The sequence below is a fragment of the Amblyomma mixtum genome, chromosome 9, assembly GCF_055824585.1.
Source record: "Amblyomma mixtum isolate Tamu chromosome 9, ASM5582458v1, whole genome shotgun sequence".
Classification (NCBI taxonomy): Eukaryota; Metazoa; Arthropoda; class Arachnida; order Ixodida; family Ixodidae; genus Amblyomma; species Amblyomma mixtum.
Genome location: NC_143020.1, coordinates 30,299,584 through 30,319,025, shown reverse-complemented (window position 1 = coordinate 30,319,025; position 19,442 = coordinate 30,299,584). Strand labels below are relative to the sequence as shown.

General features: G+C 47.4%; 1 protein-coding gene across 1 annotated transcript in view; it reads right to left on the bottom strand.

The window, feature by feature from the left end:
• The window catches only part of LOC149328643 (ornithine decarboxylase-like), a 75,059-nt gene extending 59,598 nt beyond the window's left edge, over positions 1-15,461 (bottom strand). The window contains exon 1 of the mRNA XM_089559562.1: positions 15,370-15,461. The gene's annotated coding sequence lies outside the window, so the exon portion shown is untranslated. The remainder of the gene's footprint in view (positions 1-15,369) is intronic.
• Positions 15,462-19,442: the final 3,981 nt, after the last annotated feature.

Below are 19,442 nucleotides of genomic sequence, written 5' to 3'. Positions count from 1 at the left end.
AACTGCACCGATATAAAATTGTTCATAAATGATCTGAAACTGTTGGCAAACACCCCTGAACTTTATAGAGTTCTGTAAGTCCTAACTTCAACTATTAACCGCTGGACAACGCCTGTGGTGCCGTACACGTAGGCGCTGTTATTTAAGCTGTCCCTGCCCCCCTCCCCTGAGGGAAGCTAACGAATAAAGAGGAATCTTTTCCCTGTAAAAACATACTGCGCAGCGCTGCAAGATGTCGGAGAGGTGACGGTATTAAGAAAGTCCACTAGGAATAATAAAGCTGAGCTTCGCAAACCAAGAGACGCCAGTAAGCTCTCATTCAAGCGTCGCAGACATTCTCGCGGTTTCACACACACCAGATCAAATCAGGTAGCATGCTATGGCTAATGCATTATATATTCTTTAAAAGCACGGTGTACGTCGGAATCTTCTTCCGTGTTGTCTTGAATACACAGGATGTTTCACCTCAGATATTGCACAATTGTTAAAAGTAGGCTCGTTTATTTAGAAAACTTCTTTTCTCGGCTCAGCAATGACAGGAGTGTAGCGCATCAAAATACAGCTAAGACCTCCTGACTAGTAGTGTGTTTAACTAGCATTAAATAATTGACGTTTTAACAATAACTGTTAACCTCCTTACTTATTGGGAGATATGTAGTCTGCCGTAACTAATATCCCAATCAGTTTACAGAATTTCGACATTGCACTCACCCTCAGCACTCCGGCACAAAATATTTCCCATATATCGCGGCAAAATACATATGCTGTCAAAAAGCTTGCCGTTAAAGAAACCTCTCCAGTAGTTCCGGAGGACAAAAAGTTTGGCGAATTGGTTCGATTCTCTATCCTTACATTCCGTCTTTCGCGCTTCAAGAATATGGAATCTCTTCAGTCCACGTAACTCGTCGAAACAGCCAAAATGTTTTCGGCCACAGCGCTAAGGATAACTGCGTTTTCAAAGTTCTAAACACTAATATGGACATCTTTATTCAGGGTAAAACTTCCCTTCATAAATACTGAGACTATCAGGTACAGCTACAAAGTTAACTATTCTATATAGTTAACCAGCCTACAAGTCAGTGCGTCATAGCTGTGCTCTGACGCGGAACACTGCTGACAACGCTATGCTGGTGATGATGATGAAAACAATGCCTCAGTTGAAGGGAAGGCTGATGGAGTCCCTAGTCCGGGACAATGCTATGCTGAAAAATACTAAGAGGGCACGTAAGGGTGCTTACGTGCGGTGAAAGCGAAACCATTAGTGTGTCATAGTGAGCGCCCAACCTCGACGTAGGTTGCGCACTGATAACTGAAACGGAGAGGCGCCTCCGAACACGATTCCACAAACGCTGAATGCACAAAAAACACTCGGACATTGCCTGTCGCGAGCTGTCTTGCAGCCTGACTAAGAAACGCATGCTCTATGGAAAGAGAGACTAAGACAACACCTTTAGCGGTGTGCGACCAACGGTTCCGCCAAATTTTCTTAAAATAATTGATTTTTGAAAAAAGCAAAGGGCGCCGTAACCCTCTCGGTGTCTCCGTGGACACCTCAACCACGCCTTAAGGGAAGAAGTCTGGGAAGGCATGCAACTGAATGTGCTTATGTCGTCGATTCAAATCCCTGTCGCAAGGTAGCCTCCAACTTCATAGAAGATGTAAGCTATATGCAGAGAGAAATCCTATGGCACTACCTGGCGCGCTGTACGATGAATGGTTTCTCACATTTTTGTTACGAATGTGGTCGGGAATACTGGCACAACATTGAGATCAGCCGGTGGGGCGTATATAAGACGGATTCGTCGCAGTGTTCAGGGATACGAGCATGCTATGCACTCCGCCGTGCGAGCGCGGCTTCGGCCGCTTATCTGTTTTTTGGGCAGCGTCCGCTCCGGCGGACGCAGTTGTTGCTGCGACGCGCGTCTTTCTTTTCCTCTCTCTCCTTCCTCTGATCTTTTAACTCTCCTTTATCTGCACGTGACAGCGGTGGTGGCTTGGCTCGAGCCAGTAGCAGGCCCGTGCAATTTCCTTTTCATTCTTCTCTCAGTCACAACAACAACAACATGTTCAGGGAGGTGGAGCGATCGCGGCTTCGGCCGCTTATCTGTTTTCAGCCAACGTCCGCTCTGGCGGACGCGGTTGTGGCTGCGACGCGCGTCTTTTCTTTTTTTTTCTCTCTTTCCTCTGATCTTTTAACTCTCTTCCATATGCACGTGGCAGCGCTGGTGGCTCGGCTGGAGCCAGTAGGCAGGCCCGTGCAATTTCCTTTTCATCCTTCTCTCAGTCGCAACAACAACAACAGCTCAGTAGCTATGGCGCTGGGCTGCTGTCACTAAAGACGCGGGTTTCATCCTGGCCGCGGCGGTCGCATTTCAAAGGAAGCAAAATGCTGGAGTCGAATGCAATGTGCGATGTCAGTGCATGTTAAAGAACCCCAGGTGGTCTAAATATCCGCAGCCCTTGACTACGGCGTCCCTCATCTAGAGTCGGTCGCTTTGGGGCGTTAAACCTCCATAATCGGAGCCATCAAATATTTATGATGGCCTGAACACACACCGCCGGCTTTTCTCGTAATGAAAAGAAGCAAGGCAAAAGCTTCGAGGCCAGCAGTAAGGCCCACTGTAGAAAAGCTCCTGCTTCAGCATGGCCCGCTGATGATCGGCGGATCCCGAGTGAAGCCAAGCTCTCCTTAAAGGAGGGGTGTGCTTTCTCTGTGGTCATTGACTTGTGAGGTTGGGGTTAAATTGTGTGATTTCTTTGGCGTTCTAGTAGTGTTAAGCTATTTGTTTTTTCTATGCTGTGGCGTCCTCCACAGGCGCTGGATTTGGCTAGGGGATTGAAGGCGCCCAGATGTTGATTTCGCCGGACAGATGATGAACCAACTCATTTCCCTCGATCCCATCATGAGCAGGTTATCAACGCAAGGTGATTCTAATGTTGAGGCTGCTGCTATAGAATTTTACTAGAATGGCGGTATGTGGGTTTCTAGTAGTCTGCGTTGTATACTGCGGCTGGCTTTGCTGGAGTCAATATAGATGTTGGTTTAAGTGGTCTGGTGTTTATATAGTAAATTTTCTTCCTGTATGGCATATATTATCTCGTGCACTTTCTTGATTGGTTACGTTGGTAAGGTTGGAAAATGGCCCACCTGTGCGGGTGATTGGTTCTGTGTGTCCTCGCGGATATATTGCATACGCTTATGACGCTGTATTACACAGCATTTGGCTTTTAGAAAACCACGTTTAAAAGAAATGCGGAACATCTGAGATGGAACACCCGTTATGTCGTGTGGTTTTCATAGATGTTCTACGAAGCGAAATCCTCCTACAGCCACCAAATTGTTTACCTTTAAATTTATTCTCCTGTGCCGCTTTAGTTTCTACAGCGAAATTGTGACTTTGACATCGAAATCGAGTGCAGGTCATGTGAGAAAAATAAAAATAACAAATGTTATATAATTGCCACTTCGTCGTTTCAACCCACGTCAACCCTCACGGCAGCCTGTCAAAACAACTGGATGACAAGGAAGAAACAAGCAGCTACAGCCTCACTGTTTCTCGCGTCTCACGGGCCCTGTACGAAGCCTTGACGTCATACAAAAAGCGACACGACAGGCAAGACGCGAAAGTAAATTAAAAGTTGTTTTTCGCTCGCGCACAAATTCCTCGCGCGGACTCAATTTCACTACAGCCCAACTACATCATTAACGCAGCAGAAAATGGTTATCTACTTCTTCGGTATTCACTAATATTAAACCGTTGCGCTCCCAGGCGGGCGCACCGCGAACAGGAATACCTTTGCGTTACAGAGAAAGATAGAGAGAGAGAGATAAGCACTTTATTTCATGTCGAACTACGTTTTATAGGGAAAGACTGTGCTGATGTTTGCCATGCCAGTCAGTGAAATAAAAGCCTATCAAGAGGAGCAAGCAATTTCTGGCGAGCACGTACACCTTTTGTACGCCGCCTGCCTGCGCCTATAGGCAAGATCTTGCTTGAAAATTGAAAATTATCTTTGAAGAGAGGAACTGACACACTAAATGTCTTACATGTCTCGCTGGACACCCGAAACACACCGTAGGGGAAGGAATAAAGGATAGACTGAAATAAGAAAAGAAAATAGAGATGCCGTAGTGGACGTCCCCGGAATAATTTCGACCACCTCCGGATCTTTAACTTGCCTGCTTTGAACAATTTACACGTCATGCGGCACCTCATTGGGCTACGCCGTATAGTATTTGGGCGAGGTATGTTCTTAGCCAAACTATCGATTGCAACGGTTCAGAAAGGTACCTCGAGTTTGAAGCGATCCAGCGGCTGATGGCAGCTGTTTTCAGGGGCCTACTAGAAGAGTTTCAGCGCCTCCTGGCCACTGCCGCTAGCCTATGGGTATTATTTCAAATGGGCCGCATACGCCACCCCTTCCCGCCAGAGGAAAGTAGGACGGCTATTTCAATTACATAATTGCAGGGGTCTGGGAGTCGGTAAGAATATTAACCACTGAGCCACCGCGGCTCTATCCGGAGGCCCGGAGAGTGTGTACTTGCTACGTGGTGAGAGAACAGAAATGAGGAGCCTGGAGGCATGTCTAGAGGGAGTTGTGGGGAAGTTTCTAGTAATGCCTAAGATTCGCCTTACATACCATGCGTTTCAGGGAATCCCACCAATAATTTCTTAATATAGGTTACTCCTGGTGAGTAGAGGCTTTTTGCAAAATATTGTTGCGAGCTTCAGGAAACTGGCGAATAGTGTTAACTAGATAAATGATAGATAAATCCCGCGCCTATCGGTAATAGGGAAAAGTTAACTATTATAATTAATTAATCATTGCACTAATTAACATCATTCCCCTCTTTTATGACATGGGACAACGCGTATACTATTAGCGTATGGGTAAAAACTTTCTCTTATCTTTTAAAGCCCATTTCTAGAACTTTGCAGGGCCTTCCTGAAGATCCTGGTATAGTTGCCTCTGCCTTGATGGCCACAGAATAACCTTTGAGCATCTAGTAGCCCTGAGGCAAGAAAAGTCCACCTCACTACCGGTAATGACTGAATGACTATCAGAACATTTCTCGAGGCAGGGGTGAAGAGAGTGTTGTGTTCCCTTGTTGCTTTTGTGTGTGTGCGCCCCCTCCTAACGACCACTCGCATTCCCCTCCTAACGACAGTTCGCATCCTCCTCCTAACGACCACTCAATCCTCCTCCTAACGACCACTCGCATCCCCTCCTAACGACCGCTTGCCCTTCGTCGCACGCTGTCGCCAGAGGCCCCCCCACGGTGCGCCCCCGCACCCTCCTCCTGTTCTGGGAAGCCACTCCCTCCCGTGGACGCTTCTCCGTTCCCTCCTTTCTTCGGGCGGCCAGTTCGGCTCCTGCCTCGGTCGACGCTGGTCGCACCCTCATCGGCTTTAAATAAACGAAGTCTTTAAGTACCGTGTGCGTCTTTCGCTGCATTCAACACAGCGACCGGACACGACAGTGGCGACGAGAAAGTGGATTCGACCCGCGCTACGCAACGCTATTGACAAGCCATGGCTACGCGAGGGTTTCCCAATCAGATACCAGAGTTCAACGGCTCATCGTGGTCATCGTGGGTTGGACGCCTTCAGTTCTACTTTGAAGCTAACAACATCACAGACCCAGCCTTGAAGAGGGCCAACCTGCTGACGCTGTGCGGGGAGCAGACCTACGATACTGTCTGCGCCCTTATTCAGCCAAGCACACCAGCAGCAGTCTCTTACGACGACATCGTATCAGCACTGCAAAAGCACTACGACCCAAGGCCATCCGAGGTCTACAGCCGGGCTCGCTTCCAACGACGAGATCAACTGGAAGGAGAGACAGTGAGCGCCTACGTAGCAGCGCTCAAGAAGCTCGCTGCCGACTGCAATTTTGGAACGCTGTCGACAACAGCTACCGGGCAGGAAATGGACGCAGCTTCTTCTGCTAACACCACCATGCTTCCCTTGGACGTGATGTTACGCGACAGATTTGTGTGCGGACTGAGTGACGAGTCACTGCAGCAGCGCCTGTTCGCTGAGAAGGACCTCACATTCAGCAAAGCTTACGACATCGCCGTTCGAGCGGAGAGCGCCGGTCACCAGCAGAGAGGGATTCGCCGGAACACCGAGCCGGTACACCAGACAAGCAACCAGGTGCGCAAGCCTTCTGTTGTTGTAAAATCGGTCAAAAAGGCACAACGCTGCTGGCGGTGTGACGACCAAGACAACCCCCAGGGATGTCGATTCCAGTCAGCCACGTGTAATTTTTGCCACAAGCGAGGGCATATCGAAAGAGCATGCATTACGAAACGGAGACTTGCCAAGATAAAGTCACCTTCCCAGCCTAATCACAGCGTCAACGCCTCAGAGAATACGCCGCTATCTGATCTCCATGGAACAACATCAGCAACACCATCTGTGTTGTACGACCTGAACACCATGAATCTCGGCACGCGACCGAAGATTTTTACAGAAGTAAGCGTACATCACCAGCTGATTAAGTTCGAGGTGGACTCCGGCGCAGCCTGTACTCTGATCAGTGAGGACACGTTCCGAACTTCATGGCCATCTGACGCACCCGCCCTGCAACAAGACGACACGCACCTGCGAACGTGGTCAGGACAGAATCTGCCACTATTGGGCTCTGCCAACGTGCAGGTTAACTACAACGGCCAGACCCATACGCTACCTCTGCTTGTTGTGAAGGGCACAAGATCAAGCCTTCTAGGGAGAAACTGGTTTTCTCCACTAGGCGTGATGATATGCGGCATACACCAGACGCCGAGCCAGAACATGGTTGAGCAACTGCAAGAGAAATACGAAAGAGTATTCTCGGAAGAGATTCCAGGAAACGAAGGGCCCCCGGTCACACTGGAGTTGTTGGACAACGCGCAACCCAAATTTCTGAAGGCCAGGCCGGTGCCGTTTGCTCTCCGAGATTCAGTTGAAAAAGAGTTGGACAAACTGGAGCAGCAAGGTGTCATCGAGCCGACGCAGCATTCAGAATGGGCCACACCACTTGTCGTAGTTCGCAAGAAGAACGGAACCATACGCCTCTGCGGAGACTACCGGAGCACCGTCAATCTTGCGACTAAAGCGTCCTCTTACCCGCTACCGACACCTGAAGAAGTATTCAGTGTACTGCGTGGCGCAAGAGTCTTCAGCACATTGGACCTCACCCAGGCGTATCAGCAGCTGAAGGTGAGCGAGTCAACTGCTGAATTATTGGCAATTAACACACTGAAAGGCTTGTACAAAGTCAAGCGACTGCCTTTTGGCGTAGCTGCAGCCCCGGCCATATTTCAAAAATTCATGGAGACAGTGCTTCAGGGCATCCCAGGAGTTTGTGTCTACCTTGACGATGTCATCATCAGTGGCACTTCCACTGAAGAGCATGCAGTGCGCCTAGAGCTCGTTCTCGAAAGGCTAGCAAACGCTAATTTGTGCATAAGCAAATCGAAGTGCTGTTTTGCGGTGCCAGAGGTGCAATTTCTGGGACACCGAATTGATGCGGAAGGCATTCACCCTACCGAGGACAAAGTGCGAGCGATCACAGAAGCACGAGCTCCAACAAACAAGCAGGAGCTACAGGCTTTTCTCGGACTCTTGACGTTCTACGACCGGTTCTTGGAACAAAGAGCTACCGTGGCCAACGACTTATACCAACTCCTTCGGAAAGATGTGACATGGACATGGTCGCCACGCCATCAGCAGTCATTCGATGCCCTGAAAGACCTGATTCGAAGATGTACAGTCCTCCGCCACTACGACGAAAGGAAGCCTCTGCTTTTGGCTTGCGACGCATCACCGTACGGAGTCGGCGCGGTTCTATCGCAAACTGACGAGCAAGGAAGGGAAGCTCCCATCGCCTTCGCCTCACGTACGTTGTCGCAAGCAGAACGCAACTACGCGCAACTTGACAAAGAAGGGCTAGCCATAGTCTACGCGGCGACACATTTTCACCAGTACATTGCCGGCCGGAAGGTGACCTTTATAACCGATCACCGACCGCTATTGGGCATTCTGGGACCACAAAGGCCTATGCCACCAACTTTGTCTCCGCGAATGACACGTTGGTGCATCAAACTCTCAGCGTACGACTACGCTCTGGTCTACCGCAATGGGAGTAAACATCAAAACGCCGATGCGCTAAGCCGTCTGCCACTAGACGCAACTGTTGACGAACCATTTCCACCAGGAGACGTTCTGATGTTCGAAGCACTGCCAGAACCTCCGCTTACAGCAGGCACAGTTGCAGCATCTACGCAGAAGTGCGCAGCTCTCCGGCTAGTTTACACAGCTGTTCAACTAGGCAACGTGCATAAACTCAAAGGGGACAACTTCGACGCTTACCGCAGGCGAGCTACAGAGTTGAGCACCCATCGCGGCTGCATCATATTTGGGTCCCGAGTTGTGATGCCGAGAGAACTACGCGCACAAGCTATGTCTCTCATCCACGCCGGACATCGGGGCATCGTTGCAATGAAAAAGTGTGCCAGAAGCTACATGTGGTGGCCTGGCATTGACAACGACATCGAAACAGTGGTGCGAGAATGCAAGCCTTGCCAGAGCAGCCGGAGCGCCCCGCCGAAAGCTCCTGTCCCAGAATGGGAAAAGCCAGACACACCATGGCACACACTGCACATTGATTTTGCAGGACCAATTGAGGGCTGCACTTTCCTTGTGGTCGTAGATGCCTACACAAAGTGGCTTGAGATAAGGCAAATGGGACAGACGACTTCGGCAGCAGTCATTGACAACCTCCGATCACTATTTGCAACGTTCGGCCTGCCGCGCAAGGTAGTGTCGGACAACGGAACACCGTTTGTGTCTGCGGAGATCCTCAAGTTTTATCGCGACAACGGGATCTCATCAGTTACATCGGCCCCCTACCACCCAGCGACAAACGGACAAGCCGAGCGCTACGTAGCCGAGCTAAAACGCGCCCTTGAAAGAGATCAGACAGGCTCGCTGCAGCGCCGCCTTGCGCGCTTTCTCTTCAAGCAGCACACGACGGTTCAGAGCACAACAGGCGAGACCCCCTCGAAAATGATGTTCGAGCGTGAAATGCGAACCCAGCTCACAGCCATCCTCCCCGAGCCAAAGGCAGAGACGTTCCGGGAAGAAAAAGCAATTCCGCGCTGCGGCACGCTTAATGAGGGGCAGCGCGTCCTCGCCCGACAGTTTCTGAAAAAGCCACGCTGGGAGGAAGCTACAATTGTCAGACGCATAGGCCTGCGCTCTTGGCTCGTCAACATACATGGCACAGTAGCACGCCGACATCTCAACCAGCTGCGTAGATTTACGACGCCGTCTGAGAGCTGTCCGCCAGCGGAGAGAACACGTGCACCATCTTCCACATAGCCTGGCACCTCTTCCCGGAAGAAGAGACTTCGCCCAGGACAGACCTAGGAGACACAGCGAACAACAGCCAGCCTACAAGTGTTTCTCCCCCGAGCGCACAAAGCCAGCGCGCCTCCACGCGTGAGCGCCGACCCCCTGCACGATACCAGGCAACTTTCTAAGGGGGAAGGAAGTGTTGTGTTCCCTTGTTGCTTTTGTGTGTGTGCGCCCCCTCCTAACGACCACTCGCATACCCCTCCTAACGACAGTTCGCATCCTCCTCCTAACGACCACTCAATCCTCCTCCTAACGACCACTCGCATCCCCTCCTAACGACCGCTTGCCCTTCGTCGCACGCTGTCGCCAGAGGCCCCCCCACGGTGCGCCCCCGCACCCTCCTCCTGTTCTGGGAAGCCACTCCCTCCCGTGGACGCTTCTCCGTTCCCTCCTTTCTTCGGGCGGCCAGTTCGGCTCCTGCCTCGGTCGACGCTGGTCGCACCCTCATCGGCTTTAAATAAACGAAGTCTTTAAGTACCGTGTGCGTCTTTCGCTGCATTCAACACAGCGACCGGACACGACAGAGAGGAAGTCGGTCAGAGGGATCGAGATGAAGGTCTTCGGGAACTCTCTTATCACGAAGCCTCCAGATCGCCGCTACGTCGTCCAAGCAGTGGTGTTACCTAGTACAGTGAGGGAGAGTTCCGGTGTGAAGTGGAAGACAGCAGCCATTTAGAGGGCTGAAGTTAGAGTAGGTCCGGACTAAAGGCCACAACAATAGGTGCTATTGGAGGTTCGAGAAGAGAGCCTCCCCCCTTTCCTCTTCTCTTCCTCCTCCTCCTCTAGTCGGGCGGATGTTGTGGGGCGATCGGTACTACCATCGGTGTGGAATTTTCTGCGAAAGTGTACCATGTGGCAGCGTCGTTGAAAATATGGCCATATTTGCGAAAATGTGTTTGTCTCCGGCCTAGTTAGCGGCTGGATCATGTTGGAGCATATGAGCAAATTTTAAGTTACGGTAAAGCTGTCAGTGCAGTCAGTGCTGAGGAAAGCCAGCCGGCTCTTTCGGAGTATCCAAAGGCCCTGCGCAGATCCGGACAGGCGTCCCAGTTGTCTGTCACTGTGGCAGTTCCAAAGCACACGGAGGGGATGTGACATATCCAAGGTTTTCAAGAGTGCTTCTTTCAGTGAGTATTGAGGGAAGTAGGCCAGCAGTGTAAAAATTTTTTAGGGTGGGTATTAGCCAACTTCTGATAATACTGCGACATCAGCTGCTTTTCACTCTGAAAAGCTGTCATATAAGTTCATCGGCCATGGCATTTGTAAGCAGTCTCCAGCCGTTGTGCGCAGCTACAACTGTGCACGAGAGCTCCATTGGCCTCCAGGGCCACTTCATCTCATTTTCGACTCGGAGAGGAAGTGGCGCGGTCTAGGCTGTTAATAGTTTTAACGTGAGAAGCTGGGCAATCGAAACTAAAGAGCTGAAACCCGACTACGACGAACGAAAGAGGACACATGCGCTCATTGACAACTTTCTTTACTGGAATGAACGAGCAATAAATGCATGACAGGGCAGAGAAAGAAAACAAAATTTCTCGCAGCCGCATTCCACTAATCAATCTGAGTGACAAAGTAAAGTGAAAAAAGAAGAACAACGAAAACAAAAGTAATAGACAACAGGAATAAATTTATTAAGCCCCACGAAGGAATGCGAAAAGAATCCATCAGGCCAGGATGGTAGAAGAAGTATTAATGCGCATGTTGCTTCCTTCTGAAAAGTGGTACGGTTATTTATTTCTCATAGTAATTGATTTCGATAAGTGATTATAATAAATACAGTTTTTATAATCTTACCGTGCAATGCCTTTTGACCACTAATTGCAATCGCTCCGAGCCAGAATTGCAGAGCACAGCTATATTATTCCTCCTTCTAGATTAATTGATACACTCTAAGCTACTTCTAATCCATCTGGGAGCAACGACTACCGTTAGCTCCTGGAAATAAACTAATGGAGCATAGCTATCACCGACATCGTTCTTAATTCTTGGTCTCTTGCTCTGTTCGGCTATAATTAGCTCACTTTGACATAAATTTCTGTCTGCTGAATTGTATTCTTTTGTAATCCAAGCCCACTAAAGCACACAAGAACTAAAAAAAAATTATAAGAAAAGTGGTTCAGGAACAAGAACACCGTCGATATTCATTCTCAAGCAAAGCGCACTCTTTCTATAAACGCTTGTTGAAATCGGAGCGATCGACAAGTGAGAATTCGTCTTTATTAATACGGCGCTTTTCGCGACGTAGGTGGAAGTGAGCCACGTAGTTCCCGTAAACGATATCCAGAATTTCATTTCTTTGTTCTTGTTGTACGAAGCGGTACTTCAACTTCCAACGTCCGCCGTACTCTTTGCACAGTGCACTAGACTCCGCCCGGAAAAGTATCGGCTCGCTCGGCGGAAATCCGAAACACCAGACGAACCATACACCTGCGGCGGCGGCGAGGAAAGAAGGGAGGATTGATACGGCGCCGGGAGGGATCGACTGAGCGATAGACGAATCGCAGCAGCACTGGCTAAACAGCACTTTGCGGCAATAGGCATACGGCTCGAACCAATTTTTATATGCAGGAAGGAGGCCGTCATAAATGCGGCGCCTGTGTTTGCAGGTGTATCAAATCCTGCGGTGGAAGAAGCGTACGCGAGTGATTGCACGAATAATGGCCATACGTTTGATAAATTTCCGATGGCCTACATTTGCTTCTTCTATGGTTCTTATACCATGTGTTTCAGGGAAGACTTTTACGTAATCGTCAAAAATTGGTGTTTTTAGGTAAAGATATGTCTTTTCAGCATAGTATTGCCAGTGTTAGCGGACACCAGAAAACCTGTAAATCGTTTTAAGTATTAAGCTGGTGAAACAATTTTTATTATTTAACATTTTAACTGTTAGTGTTAGGTGCCAAGTTACAATTATAGATCTGTAGCCAGTCCTTAGTAATAGTGTTATAGGTTTCTAGAATTCAGAAAGTGGGATTACGTTTGGGGCTGTGGATCGACTGAATTTGGCTTTATTGACTTATACATGTACTGGAAATGTTGCTTTGCCTTCGTGCTTTTTGAAAGCGCATATATTTTAGGAAGATGTAGCCAGATGTACAGCCACAGCGCCAAGGATGACCACGTTTCCGATATTTCAAAAACTGATGTGGCTACTACCCCCAACAGGCTACAAATCTCAAATTGCAACCAGTTGCCTAGCCATGATAGTTAAAAAGTTAATTGTCAGAAATTAGCTAAGCAGCTTACTACTTAAGAAAATTCACCGGCATCCCGATGTTCGCTAACACTGCTGATAATATGCCGTAAAAGCAATAGTTTTTACCTCAAAAGGCCTATTTTCGAAACTTACTTAAGTTGTTCGCCGAGACAGATGGTACAACTCCAGTATTTGCAGACCTAATCAGTTCCAGCGCTGGATAGCGCATCCGGCTCCTAATCGAAGAGAAAGCAGCTTGAATCTCACTGCGTGCGCAGAAATTGTTTTCTATTCTTTCAGCTGTTGCTCTTTTTGGATGAATAACCATTCATTACCATTTTGCTCCCTTCGGACTAACATTTGCACCCTAAGGAATCATTCGTAGCATACTAACGGATCACCCCTAAGAACTTTTGGTTCAAGGAAAATAGTTGTTCTCTGAAAGGTTGGAAAATCTCGCACAATGTATGCGACTTCAAGGAAGGGTGTCATACTGCAAAGCCGAAGAAAATGTAATTGGTTTGGTTTGGTTAATGGGGTTTAACGTCCCAAAGCGACTAAAGCTATGAGAGACGGCGTAGTGGAGGACTCCAGAAATTTCGACCACCTGGGGTTCTTTAACGTGCACTGACATCGCACAGTACACGGGCCTATAGAATTTCGCCTCCAAAGAAATTTAACCACCGCGGCCGGGATCGAACCCGCATATTTTGGGTCAGCAGCCGAGCACCATAACCACTGAGCCACCACACCGGCAGAAAATGTAATTGCAAATTCATATACGCGTAATATATGTATAAGTAGTTCTTTCTTTAAAAGCTTACATCCGATGAAATGGAATTTGTTCCCTTTTTTTCTTTTCTTCTGTGTTTTGCTTTTTTACTTTGTCACCTAATTTCATTAGTGCAACTTTAGTTGGCCTCCACTGATGATTTTCGTCTTTTTTCGTTACCACTACGCGAGTATATTTTTCTTTATTTATAATATCAGCAGCAACTTTAAAATGCAAGCTCATTTTCATGTGTCCGTCGTCGTCGTGTTTGAGGTTTTTACCACTCTACTGTGGTACTCCAAAATATATTGACGGATGCTGGCGCCTCGGTTGACGGCGGTTACCAACGCGCAGATTTGTACACAAATACTATGTTGGGGTATCTAGTCGATTTAAAAAGTAAAAGTCCCTTTTTGTGACACTACGTTACATTGGCGGTCGATGTATATATTAAAAAAACATGACATCTCGCCCAGCACCAAATTAATAAAAAAAATGCTCGTTAAGACATGTCCTTACTGCTATTTTATTTGAACCATAGGCGTTGTGTCAATATTAAGCAAAGCAGCGTACCTTAATGGCATTTAGATATATACTTCTGCCGCGGCTTTTATTTCACTGATAAAAAAAAAACATGTTAAGGCGCACATACCTTAGGCTAACGTTGTCGAAACTAGGATTACGAAACTTCTGCATTGACCACCAGTAAAAAAGCAACCCGTGTAATCATTACAGTTTTCATAAATTCTCAAGAATAATTGCTGCCGCAGTAAGCGTGCCCGCAGTTAATAGCCACGATTGATATCTTTCTGCTCTGCAGATGCTTCAATGTTTCTCCCAATTGCAGGTCTTCACAATAGCGCGCAACTGCCATTTCGTGCTTGTAAAAAGAAAACGCATGAACGGAATGCTGCCCTCGATTTCGAACACTTGACAGGAATGCGAACATTCCCCTCCGCGAACAAGGCCGCTTTCATGTCAGCCCTGAAGTAAGCCGTGTTCATTTGGCAGTGGACACTGTAACATCAGTGTCATGTTTCATGCGCACCCATCCCGGTGGCTCTCTAAAGGGGGCGCTGTGTTATTAAGCATGATGCCGCAACTATGGTTCCATTCACTGCACACGTATAACGATGGCGTGATAAGGGACAGTGTTTATGTTTAAGTTTATGGGAGTTTAACTTCACAAAGCAACTCAGGCTATGAGCGACGCGTAGTGAAGGCCTCCGGAAATTCTAACCACCTGGGGTTCTTTAACGTGCGCAGACATCGCACAGTTACGGACCTCTAGAATTTCGCCTCCATCGAAATTCGGCTGCCGCGGCCGGGATCGATCCCGCGTCTTTCGGGTTCAGCTGCCGAGTGCCGTAACCACTGAGCCACCGCGGCGGGTATATCCAAGAAGTCACGCTTGGAACCTATGCCCTCTCTTTCTCGCTAACAATTTGTTATTCTTGTGGTTATGGTGCACACATGCGACATTCACTTTCAATAAAACATCTCACAGCAAGAGGTAACAGCTACAAATATTCGTACTCCATAGAACCATTGCAGAATAAAGCAACCTTTTCGATCATGTAGTTACATTGAATTCGTTGTCACTGTATCACTCACAACTGTAGTAGCTGTTGCCGGAATCGAGACCGCGTATTTCGCGTCAGCAGCCGAGTGCTATAACCACTGAGCCACCACGTCGACGTGACAAGGACAAAAGAAAGCTAATTGAATGAGACTGTGAAAACCAAAACAGGGTCTACATCAATGCGTAACGCCACTTCCCTGCGTTTTGAAGCCACCTCCATGGCTTTGAGGCTAAAAATACGTTAAGTTAATTGTTTCCAAGTCCACACATACAATACCTAACTTCGCCACTATTACGTTGATATTTTCATTATGAGCGAGGAATCTGATCATTATTTTTTTTTTTGCGAAAACCGCGCGATTTTTTTCCTATATAAGCAAAAATGCATGCTTGGATGCTGGCTCGCAACACTCACCTTGCTAATGCTGCTGGGATTGACTTCAACTGTTCTGTGAGGACTCGTATTTAAGCGGCGCAGGCAGATCTACACCTCCCTCTGAAACCGGCATCGACTAGATGTGGCCGGGCTGTTCTGCTCCCACGGACGATATTTACCGCTCTTCCTTGTGTGACTTTGTATTTTATTTGCAGTATGCTTTTTTTCTGGCTCGGATGAAAGGGCAACAATCTGTGCGCCAAAACATGTGGTGTCTCGTCGCTCCTGGACTTCCGGCTCTAAACCCGCGGCGAAAGTTCGTCCGCTGGGCGCCCCATTTCCGCTCATGCTTAGCGGAGCGGCGCGCTGAGTGAATCGTAGTATGTGTTAGATGGATGCGTATGTTGTAGGTCTAGGATCATAAAGCACGAAACTTCACAGCAAGCAGCTATTACTGCGGCGCTAGTTTTCTTATGTAAAGTTGCACACGCTCGCCGGAAGTGCTCTGCGTAAACCGAAACGCATTGTAAACGCTTCAGTACGACGGCGGTTGCGCCCCTCGGCGCGCTATTCCAGTGCTTTGTCCTTCTGTGTGTATTCTAGAGAAGCCTTGATTTTTTCAAAATAAACCTCAGCCTAATACCACTGTAGACGTCTCTTGCGTTTTGAAGGCCTTGGGGTATTTTAGGAACTGTCATCACGCGAACTGCTCATCTATACATAATTGGCGAGGCTTGAGTGCACACCCTTCCGAATATGAAGACGTAAATTTTATAGCTTTGAATATGTACAGTCGGGGACAAAAGTCTCCGGACCACGTGTTCCTCAAACGAAGTTTATAACTCTACTATCATGCAGCGGCTGGAGACCGCACTTGTGGAGATGAAAGAACAAAAAATTAAACTTTTACCTCCACAAGTGTGGCATCCAGCCGGCGATTAATAGCTGAGCTATCGGCTTCGTTAGAGGAACCCGCGGTCCGGAGACTTTTGTCCCCGACTGTACCCTGGATGTTAACTTATTGCTGACTGGCCCACACCTTTAATGACAAATTAAAATTGGCAACAATTTTCTAGTCCTGAAGCCCGTACTGCGATAGACTGCCAGTTGGAACTGCGTTCATTTGTTATATTGGCGCATCAGCTTTTGATCTTGGATCTTTCAACATGGCCACAGGATCGTGAGGGTGTTGTCCGTGTACTCAGAGGCGAGGCTAAGTCTACGCATGATAGGAAGCTTGATCATTTGTGGTTTTTGGATGTGCTGATGAGATCCCTACAAATCATGACTACGCATTCAAAATGTACATGCGGCGAACCATCCTTGAATCTGCGGAAGGACAAAATGCTCAGCGCTGTATGAAATTACAAATCGAGAACTAAAACGCAAAACGCGTTAAAGAGTGTGTGCTGCGAGGACGGGTGATCGGCAGCTCCTCACCTATGATTAGAACCTAGGATGTGGACTCGAATCGTCCAATAAATACCAGTTCTTTTTCGCGCAGCAAGAAACCATCCCCCATATAAGCAACTGAAATACGCCATAATAGCGTTGTCGTCCCCACGGAATAGTTATATTCTTCCTTTATGAAAAAAAAATGTTAATATATAACTTCTCTTTTTATTAATAATTAAAAGCCATCTCTCATACCTTCTGCCGACGTATCTAATTAAACCACGGTTTTCTGTATATGCTACAGCATCAGCAATAGAACGCTGAGTCTTTTCCACCATCTGCACTGAGCTGTGTTTACCCTTGCGCTGCGAGTATTGGGGTCAAGGTAGATAGGTGCTAACTCTATCCAGTGCTGCAGCTGTACGTAGTGCCGACGATAAACAAACTCCAATGCTTTCTGAGACAGCTGTCTGTACGTTCGAGGATATGAGTGGATCATAGCCTTGTTCTGGAGTACACGTGCACGTGTCGCCGGTATACTCACTCTCATGCAGGCGGACCTGGATGTATAAGGATATACTGTCGCTCATGACACCTTCTCTGAGGGCAACTAAGTTAAATCCTCTGCTTGCGCAACTATCCGCAACGAGCCTTCGTAATGCGATAGGAACTGAGACGAGACGTGTACTAACGTTCTATGTAAGGTACCTAGCATCTCAGGATATTGCAAGCGATTCTAAAAATGTTCAAGAAGATGGTTTTGAATGTTGGAGTCCCCACAACCATACCACATTGAGTCAAGTCATGTAGCCGAGCCGGAAGTAGCATTAAAAGTAACTTCAAAACCGGTCTTCAATGCATTGAACCCAGTAGATACAACTATGATGCTTTTAAAGGGTTTCAGCTGCCTATACAGTTAATTGCTTGCAGAAAAAAAAATCTGCACGAAAGCTATTCAAACAGGAAGACGTCCTGAGGGTACCTCTGCCACTGAAAAAACAACAATAAAGCATTCCTCTTGACCATAGGAACAGATTGTGGTAAGATTCTGTCGGAAGCATTTTGCGACATGATCAGAAACGATGAACCTAGACTTTGCCTCGTTCAGAGAAGACTACCCTAAAGAACAGCACAGACACCAATCTGAAATTCCGAATAGAAAAATGTAGCCCCTTGTTAACGTAAGAATAGTAATCTCGCTATCCATAGTCATCAGCTTGACTATGCCCACTGCAGCGCAAAGGCCTCCCCTATGGCTCTCCCACTAACTCTGTCCATGTGTCTTCACAAATAAAAGAAAAACACTACGCTTGATTAATATTTTCTTCCACCCTGAGAGCTGTATCGCACGCAACTTCAGAAGCCGTCGTAGCAGGACATTAACTGCGCAACAGCTTTTACGGATAACTATGACACGACGTCACATAACGATTCAGCCATGACTCTCATCCTTCACGTGGCCATCACGTGCTACGTGGGGTCCGTGTAGCACGCCTTGCAGGCCCCGGCCTCTCACTTAATGCAAACTTTACTGTCATTGAGTGTGAAGCGTGGTTGTGAGGCGCCTCAGACTGCTCAAAACGCCTCTAACACGCTTCAAGTATCCGGGAGGCGACAGCCCGAAGGCATGTGGCGGTTCCAACATGGCTGCTATTTACTTGGGAAGTAGCCCACGGACGCGTGGCCCTAAAGCATCCTCAAATATCTGCTTTCATATTTGATATACAGTAATGTGGGACACTAAGAAAGGAGTATCGACTTTCACTGAATTTTCCTACTGCCAAACGGCAATGTTCCAGAGAAAGAGCATTTCTTAAAACTCACTTCCAATGAAAGAGATACTGGTATTAATTTAGTAATTTTTTTTTCGCGGATTCACCGACTCTTTGTCAATAATTTTTATATTTCGTTCATTTCAACAACTTTTCTGCTCGGCTGTGACAAGGTCCTGAATATGCCTGTTTACAAGTAAAAATTCAATGCCCTCAAAATAAGTCGATAATAAATAATACACCTGCTTTGTCTTCCAGAATCATTACACAGTACATAACGCTTACACATTCAAATAGGGGTCAATTACGAAGGGAAATTAAAAATTTAAAAATAGCGTATTGGAACAGTCGCAAGTAAAGGATTAATTTATGGCTGGAAGATAACTAGAAAGTAGAAAAAAAAACAGCTACAACCTGGAAATGGGACCCGGATGCACTACCATCGCATTTCGCGTACGGCGCACTACCAACTGAGCTAAGGTGCCTCTCTCCAAACGTATACTTTAGAGATATTTATGTTGCATGTAACCAAGCCTTCCGACTGTTACCAGAGCAACCCTGATCCATAACGGCGGAAGCAGTACACGACCTGCCTTACTATGAATTTCACGTGGAACGTGGTCCTACGGTGCCCGTGAAGCCTGAGCGAATACCCCCCGATTCTACGTGTTGCATCCAGATGACCAATTCAAGGCATTCAGTAATTTACTGACCACAAAGGTTAGGGCAGTTAGGAACCCTTTACGACATACATATGAAGGAAGCCAATAGTTTCCGAAACGAAGGAAAACATAAGGGAGACATGAGGTTTTTTTTCACCTGGTTTCTAATTATTATCTTTCAGCCACAAATCATTACGCTATCAAAGCAGAAATTAAACACGTGTTGGGAAAAATTCTAAAACTGCGTATTTATCTTAGAACTCCATAGATATAAGAACAAAAA